The sequence below is a fragment of the Enoplosus armatus genome, chromosome 20 (genome assembly GCF_043641665.1).
Source record: "Enoplosus armatus isolate fEnoArm2 chromosome 20, fEnoArm2.hap1, whole genome shotgun sequence".
Lineage (NCBI taxonomy): Eukaryota > Metazoa > Chordata > Actinopteri > Centrarchiformes > Enoplosidae > Enoplosus > Enoplosus armatus.
In genome coordinates, this window is record NC_092199.1 from 1,979,080 (window position 1) to 1,992,009 (window position 12,930).

Consider the following 12,930-nt stretch of genomic DNA (forward strand, 5'->3'; position numbering starts at 1 on the left):
AGGAAAATCAAGATTTTAAAACTTAAAAACTGAAAAGAACTCGCTGTCTCACTTGCTGCATGTTTATTTCATATAAATTTAATATGAAACGACCGTCATCAGCTGCATGAACAAGCATCACAACAAGTCTAAATATATTCAAAGATGTCAGACAGATGACAATCAGAGGACCCCAAAATTTAGGTCAATAGGTTGATGAAACACTCATATAGCCATCCAGGTAATCGGGTCAAAAAGGCGTCTTTTCTCCAAAATGAATGAAGTGTCACACTGTGAAAAGCTTAGACAGAGAAAAGAGATAAATATAAACTGCTAATAAGCATCATAGTGAGAATCTTATTCGTGATCATGTCAACAACACGTATGTAACAGCCCCACACTGTCTGAAAGGGAGAGGAGAGCTCAGTCTTAAATCCAAAGTTTATTGTGAATTGATCCAAGCAGCGTAACGCGCAGACAAACCAGATGAGTGTTTGAGTGAATGAGGAGGGGAAGCAGAGCAGAGATGTTGGCAGCCTCGCTCAGTTTCTCCCCTTGTGGTTCCATTGTGTATCGTATGTCTTTCTTTCCACTCGCTCTTCCTCTGTGTAATTCAAGACCACACAACACAATTGGCTGTGGCTCGGGTTAAAATTGAAACATCAAAGGGAAGCTGCAGAATGGATGAAAAGAGACTGGAGATCATGTATTCCCCCCCCCCCCCCCCCCCTTGTGCTGCTTTGACTCGTTGCGTTTTTTCCATCTGAAAAGCCCGGGCCGATCATGTTCCTTGACTGCAGTTTGTTTCCCCTTGTTAAAGCAAGCAAATGGAAGCATAAGGGTTAAATTTAGATTTACTGAATATCTACATGGAGACCGTCCCCTCCTGCATCTGCTGGGGTCACTGCGTCTGTCTTGCTGTCTTTTATTTGTGTCCCTGCAAATAGCAGCGAGGAGGGATGGGCTGATCTTGATGGATGGGGTTTGAACCACAATATCGTTGCGTTTGGAGTGAAACTGAACGCTTGGAAGTATTAGTGGAGGATTACGGAGTTCGCTGTCGTTAGTTGAATGAAACTGTGTCTCTGTGTCTCAAATACGGAGTGATCAGGTGGTGCGGAGTCATGAAAGTGAAACTTACTGTACTGTTTAAGAAACTGTGATTCAGTTTCTGTTCCCCTGCCTGCTGACATCTGGAGTGTCGGCCCTCATTGACTCCCAGTTAAAAACAAACCAACAAAAAGACTTTACTGGCACTATACTGTTGCTAATCTCTTTGTCCCCATGCAGTGCTGAGACGATTATCTGATTTACTAGATTAACAAAATGTATCTGTAACATTTTTTCTAATTGATTAATTTGCTTCTGTATTGCGTTGCCGCGATGCCTGCGGCCGGTCACGGCGTTTTTCAGTTGCAGGTCTTTGAATGTAGAAAAACATAAACAAGCATGTTCCTCTTAGTGCTGAAACATTAGTTGATTACTTTATTAGTGGATCAACAGAAAACTAATCAACTACAAAATTGATAACTGATTGTTAATTTGTTATGCAAAAATAACATGTTCTGTTTTTTTGTCATTGACTTTTATTAGGACAGTAAAAGTTTTTTGTTTTTTTACATTTTAAGACGAGAAATGTGACAAAATACTCAACAGATTAATTGATACTAAAAGTAATCGTTGCTGTTACAGTAATTATGTCCCGATCAAAGTTTGATATACTGTATCTCTACTTAAACATTGATTAAATATGTATCTGACACAGAGAAACAACCACAGTTATTTTTCACAGCGTACCTGATCCAAATACTGAAGGTTCAGAAATGCTGATAAGCTTAAATTATTGATGTGATATTAATGAAAGTTAAAGGATCTAATTAATGAAAGGATCTGGTTTTGATTGGCTTCATTTTAGCCGATACTGATCGATTGAACTACGTCCTGATCGGCCCTGATCCTGACACTTAGGATGGGATACTCCGGTCTCCGTCTTCACCACAGTGGGGGTTCCTGCCTGATCCCCCTGGTTTCACAGCAGTGACTCAGCATCCTCGGCTTCGAGCCTGGATCCAGCACACAGCTTAAGCTCGTGGTCATAATCACTTCTGTGTGATTGACATGACATTTACCACCTAGTGACAAATCTGACCTTCCACTAATAATCACCAATGACTGAGTGAGAGGTGGAAAAAATATGATTCACCATGAGAGTGGACGTTATTACAGACGTGGAAAACTGAGGTGCAAATATGTGACTATTTCCATCTGACATTGTTAACGGGCAGCAGTCCTTTTAATAGTTGAGGTGGGAAATGCAAAACAGAGTAACACAAGCCGGAGCATCTGCGGCACGCGTTGTTTACGCGTAGCTCAGGACCGTTTAAAAGAAACTATTTTTGAATCGCCCCTTACAATATTTACCTGCCACAAAACGGGGACAGCTGCCCGCCACACAAACACATACAAGAAGGACGGCTATGAAATGTGGGAGTTAGCGGTGCTGGAAGGATGGTTCCTTAAAGACGTGTCTGACTTCTTGGAAGCTGCAGAAAACTGGCGCTTCTGCTGTTGCAATCAGGGTTATTTTGGCTAAACTGAGATTGAGTAAGAAAAAAAGTTTCAAAAGAGTTTACTGTAACTTCTCTGTGGTAAAATTTACCGGAGAGGAAGACCATTCATGTGCGCTGAAGAGTGCACTGCAGGCTTAATTGAATTGAGGGGTTAAAGATATAAAATGATGTCAATATGGAACAAAACTACAAAACTGACCTGAGTTCAGGTTCATGTGCTTGCTCATGGTGGGAACTGTTGGGTCTCTGTAATAACATTATAAAGAGTCGGTCTCGACCTGCTCTATTTGTAAAGTGTCATGAGATGACTTTTGTTGTGATTTGGTGCTATGTAAATACAATTACATTGAAAATTGAAAGTTCAAACCAACTCGGTGCACTTTGAGTCTCAAATGCAAAAACTGCAACTTATATATTTCTGTCCTATCCATCAAACAGACACTGTAGATAAACTTCATTGTATTCACGGTGTCATATGGAGACCTTGCAGCGGCGGAGACCTTGTGATGAAGGTTGACCTTTCCCTGTGAGCCGGTGGACACGCACGGGTCTGCAGCTCTGCAGGGCCGAGCTGTGATAAACCGTGACGTAGGCCGGTGTCCGGCCTGAGCCGAGCGGCCAACCGCCTGTAAACAGCTCCTGCGCTGAGTCTCACCGACTCCCGCAGCAGCTGGTTCCACCTATTGTTCCCCGCTCCCGGAGAAAGCGTCACAAGCCACACAGCGACACCTCTCAAGGGTGTCCCCAGAGCGACCCAGTGCACCTCTTTCACACAATTCATCTCAATCTGTCACGAAAACGGACCCCGAGCACGTAATGGAGAACTTGACGAGAAGGCAGATTTGTTTGAGCTGAAAGATGGAGGGAAAGTTCCTTTTTAGCTGCTTAGTTTGTGCATCCACACATGCATACATAATCAATTCATTTCTATTATAAAATCAATGCAACATTTCACACTGATCAGCTTCAGAATGAAAAGATAATACCTTTTTTTAAAGCTATATTTGGGACAGCTGAGTGGACTTCCTCTATATGTTCCACAGGCCTTTACCCTCTAATGTGAAGTGTGATACTCCACTTTTATTTATGTTTGCAGCCACAAGCGGCAGCGTTGGAATACTCTGCTTATATAACATCAGCACAGATATGGACTGCTGACGCATATATTTATCCTAAAGCTAAAGAACAGTCGTGTGTCAGGTCAGCACCAGTGGTGGTGAAATTAACTCTGTGTGTGTGTGTGTGTGTGTGTGTGTGTGTGTGTGTGCGCGCCTGCAGCATTTTGGAGAAGCTGTCGTTTGTCAACTGTGAGTGCAGGAATGTCAGTCAGACAGGTGGACAGAGCCTTGACAACAGCTCTGCATGTACAAGCCTACAGACTTACAGAGGAGCACCAGTGTGTCTGCAGGCGAAGGCTGAAAACAAAGAAAACACCTAAACTGCCTCTGCCCTGTTTGACCTCAGCCGTCTGCACGTTGCCACTGTTTTCACTGTGTTTTTCTTTCGGCGCTGAGAGACGCTATTACAGGAAATTTGCGGGAGGATCTGAATCGGGCCCTTCCGTCTATCTTTTTCCTGAAGTTAGGAAGTCCCTCGGTATATTTAGATCACAGCTGTCCGCCATGGAAATATTCAAGGCCCCGAATGGCTCATGGAAGGTGAGAGCGACCAAACGAAAACATAAACTCACGCGGAGGCAGAGGGGTTGGAGCGCTGGTCAATTTAATGACAACAGTTTGATTGTCAATGAATCATTTATCATATTTAGTCATTTGTAAAACATTCCCATCCTCCAGCTTATCTGAATGTTTGGAGTGTGGATGCTAGTTTACAAATGTATTAATAATGATGAATAAAAACAGTAGAACTTTATTTATAGAGCAATTTAACAGATTTTAAGTGCTTTGCAAATAAATAATTGAAACGACAACAATACAAAGCAATAATAGTCGTTAAAACAATAGATTCATATGGACTCTTCCACAGTTTTAGGGGCTGTGATGCAAATTGCCGGCATCGTTTTGAGAAATATGAAACAGAAAGCAAACGGTCATTAATCTTTACCCTCTTAATAGGGGACAGATACAGAAACCATCAACTGCTCCTCGTCACTTCCAGAACCTCCCGCCGTGGGATTTCCCACAGTTCACTTCCACACTACCCTGACCTCGGTAACGTGCACGTTCCCCGCAACCAGCTGTCATGTTCCTCGTGTGAAACAGCTGTGTGAGGGGAAAAAGGGTGTGACGGACGGGAGACAATAACTTTTGGAGGGCCGACGTCCGTTTTTAGACCCCGCTGACCGTTTCCAGTGACATCCAAAGATTCCAGAGGAGCTGGGAGTGTTTGGACCGCTGCTGCAGGAAGGGCAGGACAACTGCGCTGCAACTCGAAACTCCATCAAAGAGCCTCTGAAAATAACGTTTTCATCCTCTTGTAATAGAGGTGTTTTTATGTCGAGGTTAGTGAGGCTGGATGCCCCCGTCTTCCTGTAATTGTCGCAGCCATGCTCCTGTTACCATGACGGAGCAGAAATCCAGCAGCAGAGTGTGAATGATTTACAGCTGGTGAACACAGTTGAACTAGTGCTCAGTGATATGACACAAAGCCCCCTGAACATCCTGTAGGAATATAGAATCATCACTTGAACGAATCTCTGAAAACATCTTGTTTACATTTGGTGGCAGAGCAAGAAGTATGACCTCCATAAGAGCCCCCCCCCCCCCCATCCAGGAGCAGCACTGGGCAGTGTGGTGACTCATACCAAACAGGTTAAAATGCCAGGTCATCTAACGTGCTGAGGCGCAGAAGAAGAAACTGAAACGCTGAACTTTGAGGGAACGGAGAGAACCGAAGATACATGACCCTCCTCTGCTGGAGTATAAACCGCTCCACAAAGGACAGAAAACGGGAGGCGATGGTGCACACTCACCCTTGAATTAAATGTCTTAACTTAGTGTCCAGTTAGTGACCGAGGAAACAAGTAGCGCCGTGCCGCAGTGACCGGGCATCAAAAGCTACGAGAAAGCTGAAGGACTGAAGGACTGAATGAATGTCAGGAACCCTCTCGAACACAGACGTCCTTTTACGTGGAAGAAAAGTGCAGATTCTGCCTGATATCGTCTAATATATATTTTATAAATGCTCGGCAGTGATACGAGTCAACTGCGTGAAGTAGCTCCACATTTTAGTGCCCGAGTTCTTCACCGGCGGTCTGGTTACTGTTGGAGACGTCCTTCTCTGGAGCTGTGTGGACCAGCAGCCCTGTGAAGTAACAGGTTTGTACTTGTCATCAGATCAAAAGGAGCAGATTGAGAAACCTCCGGGGGCGATGCAGACAAAGCTCGTCTTTCACTTAGTTTGGGACCCCCATGATCACAGAAAACATCACAAATCAGATCAAGGAGGTTGAAACAGGCGAAGCCTCACAAGGTCAAAGGTCAGCTGTCCTGTGCAAGTTCAAAACTACCGTTGTTTGACACCGTCGTCCACTCAAATCAACACACGAGAATCCCCGTATCTGCTTTCACAGCAGGTTTGGCCGGAGCTCGACTCTTGTCTCCGTCTTTGCCTGATTGTAGGAAAACCACTGGAGAACGAAGCCGGTCACATAATCCACGTCAGTGTAACAGAATAGCAACACAGAACCACACCGCGTCCACAACGTGCTGCTGAGTTAGGTGTCAGAGATCCGTGTTCATTATTCTGCTTCTGTTTTTATTGGCAGGATTTATTAACGGGAGCTTTTGTTTGTTTTAATTTCTATCTTTTGAAGACGATGCAGAGCGAAAGACAAGAATAAGATGAGCATTAGTAAAACCATTAGTTACAACTTATAACCAGTTTATAAAGAGAACACTGCGTACTTGTTAATTCACTGATAGAGCTTCACCAAACCTAATTAAATGCAAATTTAAATTACCAATTTCCCAAAGCTGCTCATCCCATATTGTGCCAGCTTGCAGTTGTCGCTCTGCTGCGCTTTGAGGCGGCGTCACTGAACTATCACATTTCAGATAAGTAGAAGCCACAGAAGAAGCTGTGAGATTGGATTTCCCGTCAAAAAACAAAAAAGGGAAGGATGGAGCCTTTATGCTGGAAGCTTGACCCTGCTTCCGATGTCAGCGCCACGGATCACGTGTAGACACGCTTCAGGAGGTTTGTGGAACACTGGACAGAGCTGCCCAAGTCAAACCTGCAGGCGGTAGTGTGTTTGTGAAACGTTAGCAGTCCTCCGTTAGTGGAAAGTACGTAACTCGTACTGGGGTCGATGACGATGACGACCCCTCAGCTTTTGAGTGACTCAGCAGCATTTACAATGATCCACAGCCACAGAGCTCCGGCCAAACACAGCGCTTGTTTCTGGCCATCATCCGACGCACTCCGACAGAGAGGACGCCTCATGGGGTATTTCCTCATTTAGTCCCTTTACAGATTTGTGTCCGTCCATGGAGCACGTGTCGATCTGTACTGCCGGGCCCAGGAGGTCCGCTCTGCTCTCAGGTCCACAACTTGAGCCGAGCGCATGTGGTTTTTGAAGTATGTATCCCAGGTTGCCCACGGATCTCGGGGACGAGTGGAAAAGTACAACCGGCTGTCAAACTGCACAAAAGGCCGACTGGCTGATGGAAGCCTGCTGGTTAGTTTCCATAAACATGACGAAATAGCTGCCCGACGCCGAAGGAACAGTGACAGATCTCTCCAAAGTAGTTACTGTAATATGGCACACAGTGACCAAAGAAAAGTATTTTAATAAGAACATCTATCACATATCGCAGAGAAGAGAGACCGAAGACGTCTCTTCTGTGTAAATGGTCGCTTTGCATTCATTCAGTTTTACATTCACGTCACACAGAACGCCGACGTCAAGGATTATGTAAATACGTGTAACGTGTCGATGCACATTCCTTCCAACGCGCCTGTTTTATTTCGGGTGCAGGTCATGTAACAAGAATTAACCAATCAGCAATCATGGTTATGCGGCAATGCAATGGAAAGCGGTTTTGGTTGCTTAGTAACGGCAGGCGCATCAGTAGCGCTGCTCTCCGAGCTCCTTAGATAAAAAGATGATGAGCGAAAAACATCTGTTCGTATTGTTCGACGTCGTGATGGTTTTACACCATTTCACCAACACCAAAAGGGTCGTGAGCCATTTTACAGATGATGTAATCCGCGCCGCACAAAGCATCGACTCCCTGATGGTGTCTCTCTGAGGGTGAAAGGCATCTGGGAGGAGGCTCTCGGCTGAAGAAACAAACTGCTCTATTGATGACAGAATAAGAGGAGCTCTTTCCTCCTCCTCATCTCAGGATGCATCTCAGGCCTCTGCCGATACCTGCCATCCTGATTAGATGTGGAAAGAAAGCTCTGTGCCGTCCTTCCTCTTCTAATTGCATCATCTGGATTGATTGTTTTGAGATTAGATTAGATACCGTTTTAAAATAGATTGTTCAGACCTCAACAGTCAGTGGAATTTCAAGAAAGGCAGAAGATTGTGGTTTAAATTGTTGTAGTGCAGGTGCGCTAATCCTCCCCCACGTATGACTTCTGATTTGACTGCCTGAGATCCGACCGTCTGTGTCTCATGCCAGCTGGATCCTTTTCCCCACTTTTCATCTAACACCATCACCATCATGCTAACAAAAGCATGTTAACTAATTTAACTTGGGACAGCTCAGTGCAGTCCGTTTCTATTCTGTCATGTGATGGGAGTGCCGGACACTTTGTGAGGCTAATAGCTAATGACAACTAGCTGAACTTGATTAAAGTACAATTTTAAACTGACCAGCTGAGCCTGAGGAGTCCTCTTTCATTTAGTTAACAATGTCGCTTTAACTCTCGCGCCACCAAACTTTACATTTTTCGCCCCACTAGTGATGAAGATGTAAGAACAGAAACAGTTTTTTTTGTTTCTGGTTTGTGATGAGTACAACAGCCTCATCGGGCCACCAAAGTGGCAGTAGTCTTTTTAGTCTTGTTATGGCATTCTTGATTTACAGTACAGAGTAAACGGAGATACAACGGTCATAGAGTCATATCATCCATAAATACAGTGAATATGTTTCAACCTAATGAGCCTCCACTTACGTATACCTCAGACCAGGGTGTTTACTATAGATCATGCCTCTGGGACATGGATGGGCCTCCTACTCTCAAGGCCCCAAGGCCTTCAAAGGATTCCCCAGTTTCTTATGCTGGAGAAGACCTGCATGTGACTTCAGGGACCACTTTGTATGTACTGGGAGTTCACATTGATTCAAGAGTCCTCACTGATGTTGAGCCTTTACATCTAAACCGAGATGACTGTGAATACAATCCTGCTGCTCAGTTACTGTATGAAACGAGTGAAAACCTCAAAGATCCAGAAAACACATACCTGTTACACAGTTGTTGATGGTACGGTATATTCTGACATGTTTTAATCAAGCCACATAACAGAGATAATGTGGTTAAAATCTAACCATCAGTAAATGATCTCAACATCACACTCAAGAATGTCTAAGATGTGTTTACCTGACTCCACACGCCCCTGGTTGCTATGGAGAGGCGAGAGCTGCAAAACGACGAGTCTGTGACTAAGGACCCAGGCAGCAGCAACAGCAGGGGCATCAGACCAGGTGACCGTGGCAAACACACACACACATATACACACTTACACACACTCGCAGCACCATTAGCATCCATAAAAAGCCAGGGCTTGTCAGCATTAATCACCCCTGGCCTGTTATTGTGAACTCTTTAGCGGAGGTGTACATGGACAGCTAACAGCAGTTTTTCCCCATCATCATGTGTGCACAGCCCATGTGACCGAGGGACAGCAGGGGATCTGAAACCCGTCCCGTCCTCCACCAGGAAATTACCACAGGGTGTGAAAGAAGTTTCTAGTTTCTAGTTTCCACTGCCCCCGAAATGTTGAAAACTCTTTGAATGCTATATGATAATGCTATATTACAAACAGGTGTGAGACATCATGTTCAAAGCGACAGCAGCAGTTTAGTTTGTATTGTATGTCTTCCTGCGGTTGTATAAAGCCAACTCCGTGATCAGCTGTTTTATTTCACCTGCTTCAAATGGACACGTTGGTTCAACATGATGTCCGAACAAAGTAAAAGTGTTTGTAGCTGTTAAGCGCAGCCACGTTGGAGGGGGCGTCTGCCGTCATAGAGTTCAAAGTGTTGCACTCTGTAGTTTACAGGAAAACTGACAGTTGAAGTTGTCTCTCAGCTCTGTTTTTCATACAACCTCTGTCTGCTTTCTCACCTCCGCACAGCCGGCTGATGGCTGGACGACGTGGACGTGAATGTTGGATTGCCGGTTTTGGACAGTTACAGTTAGGCCTGATGTCAGAAAGGTGTGGAGGGAGCAGGTTTCAGGTGCTGTTAGATGAGCACTTCATTTGAACTCCTTTTAAGATCTTCTTCATTTGCTGAAACTTGCTCACAAATGTCCCCCGACACTGTGAAGACCCTGGAGCTGGCTTTGGATAGCGTCTGTGTCGAAGCCTCATTGACTTCTGAACTGCACACAGAGACATTTAATGTGACATGCACTGTTCAAATTATCTGTCTTATATGGAAGGATTACTTTTACAACTAAACTGAAAGTTTGTTTTTAAATCGAGCGAAGTGAGCGAGTAGTTTAAAAGTGTCTTTAATCGGGGCACAAACCTGAATGCTATTAAATGTCAGAAAATGGTGAAAAATGCCCATTTGAATTTCCCAAAGCCCAAGTTGACGTCTTCAAATGTCTTGTTTTGTCCAAAACCCAAAGATAACCAGTTCCTAACGGCATCAAACAGATAAAAGCATCATTTCAGAAGCTGGAATTGCTACTTTGCCATTTCTAATTAAAAAATTGCTTAAATTATGAATCGATTACTTAAACAGTTGCGATCGATCAGTCAATTAATTAGCTTCGTTTCAGCTCTATAAACTAAACAGGAATGTACAAAGCAAAAACCAAGTCAACTCCTGCCGGTCAGTAAAGAGAAATGTACACCAGTATTTAGTGTTTTTGGAGAAACTGAAATCAAATAAAGACCAGAGTCATAAAATGTGAGCCCTGTAGCAAAAATAATGAAGCGATCTTTTGATCTACAAAGTTTATCAGTGGAAATCTGTTGGTTTTCAGGCATAATTGTGATGACATAATCTGGTTTGGCAGTGGGCCAGTCCTGGCACAGCGGTGAAGCCAACTCGACCAGGCCCTGCAGGAATAAAGGTTTCCACGGCCCGTTACTTCACAAGGCTTTTGACTGTAACATCTCACCAAGTCTTTGTAGTTCTTTCTTTGAATTTGATCAAATCTTCAAAATCAAAAAACTGTCCGCTGTGGGAATTACATTAATTAAGCTGCCTGTTTGCCACTTGTGGAGCTAAATGTGGCAGCCACACTCTGCTCTGCATGAACCAGCAACAGGCTGCTGAGATCACGAAGCAGCCAGGTATTTCATTCTGTTCCCTTTTTACTTGTGTACTTGTACGCTACCTGTCCCTCCTTCACCTGGCTCTCTCAGGGGAGTGTGGACACAGAGCTGACGTGGTTGGTTGTTAGCGTCCTCCCACTCTATGCTGTGTGCCCATAGCAACAACTGGGCACAGTGGGAGGTGGGGGGGGTGACATCCCTGGTGTATACAGAGATAAAGAAAATGCATGACGTTCTCCCGTGCAGATACAGCGCAGGCTGTGCTGCTACTTCGTTTGACTTTTTAACAAAACATGGAAGACATTTTGTGCTTTTAATTCCCGTTTGTTTAAACAATGCGAATATTCTCAGTTTGTTAAGAGGACAACAAACAAGAGCTGAAGCAGGCACTTCATCCAAATTACAACATGGATGTTTAAGAAGATTTAATAATCCGTGTCGCCAAAACTGCAGTGAACAACGTCCAGGGCACTGAGCTGTCACCCCCCCCCCCCCCCCCCCCCCCCCCCTCCATCCTGCTAATACAAAATAAAATATAAGAAAATATTGATCTTGAATATACATCTTGATATTTAAGAAGTTTTGTTTGATTATATTGACACAAATCTGATTCCATGGCTAACATGCTTGTGTAAGCCAGCTGAAATAGCTTTCCAGGCTAGTGGGTTTGCTACCTGTTAGCATGGTTACTAACCAGACTGATTGAGTTAGGGAACGTATTTGTACCATCCACTCCTGTCTCGCAGCTGATTGCAGACCATACCTCTTTTTTTAGGCCGTTTATTCTCCAGCAGAACAGAGTTATATAAAATCTGTGACGCAGCTAATTCAGCTCAACAACAACTCTCTCAAACTCTGAGAGCTTCTGGTGTGACCAGGCCCTTACTCTGGCTAATCCGCAAAGCGCTTCCACACGGAGTGTTTGTGAAGTATTCCAATAAAGATTGTCGACAACAAAACATGCAGATTGTCCAGACTAACTGGAACACTGAAAATGACATTTTCCAATCATAAATTTCATTCACCTAATGCTAAAACCAGAACCATCTGCAGGGCTGCATCCTTCCCAGGTAGAGTTGTAAAGGATCTTTTTGTAACTGACTCTTTAAAGCAGCATTTCAACACTTTAATTGGATAGTTTGTCCTAACTAACATGTTTTGAGGTCAGGCAGAAGTTGGAGTAATGTATCCAGGATGCGGCTGCTCTCAGAAAGGTGAGAGAAGTGAAGTGCTTGCCAGACTTCTGCCAGTGTAAGGCTCACTCTTTAAAACAATCCCATCCTGTCCACAGCTGTTGTTTTCTCTCCTCTCTGCCCCAGTCCCCGATTAACCACACTGACCAGTGAGTCACCCCCACCCCCCTCCCCGTTCACCCCTCCCTCACTCTGTATAGTTAATCCCTCTCTCTGTTTGTCTGTAGATATCTGGCACACACAGCAATGCAGCCTTATCCCGAGCTTCTGTGGTGTCCATTTAATCATTGACAATGTCTTTGTATATCTTGCATCCTGTGCGATAAAATCACCATGCTAACAAAGCCATGAGCCCTCCTGACAAAATGAAAATGAATGGCACTGTACATGGAGCTCTGGAGTTACCGTTTTCAATGCTAATTGTTGACTTTGTGCGCTTGCTGTAAGAGAGAATGTACTCCAAACACGTCATGCATGATGTGTTGTTACAGTAAAGCTTGTTTTTAATTAATCTGGCAGGTTTGTCATTTGCTCCATATACTAGATCATGACCTGATTCTGATCTGGGGCTGCAGATCGCTGCTGATTAATCTAATAGACTTATCTAGAATGATCAGAAAAGGACCACAAGAGCCCAGGAGGACCTCTTCAAATGTCTTACGTCAGTTGAAGGAGGAGCTGAAAACGCAATTTTTCTGCACTTTTACTAATCAAAACAATTTATCAATGATCAAAATTGTCCCCTCGGTCGACTAATCCAATG